Source organism: Corylus avellana, chromosome ca3 (genome assembly GCF_901000735.1).
Source record: "Corylus avellana chromosome ca3, CavTom2PMs-1.0".
Taxonomy (NCBI): Eukaryota; Viridiplantae; Streptophyta; class Magnoliopsida; order Fagales; family Betulaceae; genus Corylus; species Corylus avellana.
This window is the reverse complement of record NC_081543.1, coordinates 17,940,315-17,941,653: the sequence shown is the minus strand read 5'-3', so window position 1 is coordinate 17,941,653 and position 1,339 is coordinate 17,940,315. Positions and strand designations below refer to the sequence as shown.

Sequence of the window (1,339 nt, the reverse complement as noted above, 5' to 3'; positions counted from 1 at the left end):
TGATAAATGCTAAAATATTCATATTTTCAGCCCTTAACTTGCATGTTTTAATCCTTTGGTTTTGGTTAATTAGGTCATTTTACTTCCTTTTTGTATTTTATTTGTTTTTTAGGCTTTTGGAAAAAAAAGAAAGCGTTTCTGGAAGAATTACAAGCTTAAAGGGCAAATTGGGAAAACCTAGAAGATATGGTTAAGCTTAGCCAATCATGGTTAAGTTTAATCAAAGTGCACATTGAAGTCAAATCGGATTGGATGCAAAATTGGATTCTGAACATGTCTCAGTATTTTGATCATAAATTTCATCTCAGACATCCGATTGGGATGATTCAAGTGGCATTGGAAACCTAACGCAAAGGGCTACAATTCATTGTGAAATATCATTTTCCCAATTCAGAGCGTCGCAAGGCCAAAATCGTGCCGAAAGTTAAGACCGCAATTCTGGGTGAATCCTACTCCGATTTGGACTTGGGTTTTCTTTATCCTAATTGGACTTGAACTTAAAACTCCGAATTTCCTAGGATTACTAGGGCTTCTAGGACTCTCCTAAGCCCTATAAATAGACCTCTAAGCCTCACAATTCAATAGACAATTCTTGGAGACAATTAGAAGGAGACAACTTTAGGGAGAGGATTGGAGGCTACTTCTAGGAGTGGTTTTTGGTTCTTTCTTTACCTTCTCTTTTCTTTTTATTTTAATTATGTGTAACTAACTCTTAAGGAGGGCTAGATTGAAGCCCTAATTATGTTTATTTAATATTTCAATATTGGCGCCTTTGTGATAATCATATTGTGTTGCTTAACTTGATTAATTCCTATTTTCTTGAATTCCTCATATGTATGTGACTGGCCATTATATGCATGTGGTATGGACTAGTTAGTTAAATCAATTTGGATAACCGAGTCCTGGGTTTAACATAAGTAACAAAAGAATCCACACCGTGATTCTTGGGTTAATCAACATGGGGAACCGGGAGTATACACCCATACCCTAGGCCTCATGTGTTTGTCGATTTCCATAGAAATTATGCTTTTCTAAAGAACAACTTAGTATATACCATGCTAAATCCTTTAGGAAAGAAAAGAGTTAGAGTATACACCCATGCCTAACTCGTTGCTTAGAGAAATCAATAGCTTAAGGAGTATACACCCATGCCCTTAGGTTGGCAAACATTAGGTATTCATAATATGATTGGATCATTGGCATATTGTTATATTAATTGAGCATAATTAGTGGTGGATATCAAAGCCCTGCCTTTACCTTTATTTTATCTTTATATCTTTTTATTTCTTTTTCACAATATCAATTCAATGACAAATTGATATTTTTAATTAATTCTAAA

At 34.5% G+C, this 1,339-nt stretch overlaps 1 protein-coding gene across 6 annotated transcripts in view; it reads right to left on the bottom strand.

Annotated features, from left to right (window-relative positions):
- Positions 1–1,339, bottom strand: part of LOC132173962 (cationic amino acid transporter 8, vacuolar-like) — a 16,358-nt gene that overhangs the window by 1,628 nt on the left and 13,391 nt on the right. The gene's annotated exons all lie outside the window — the stretch shown is intronic.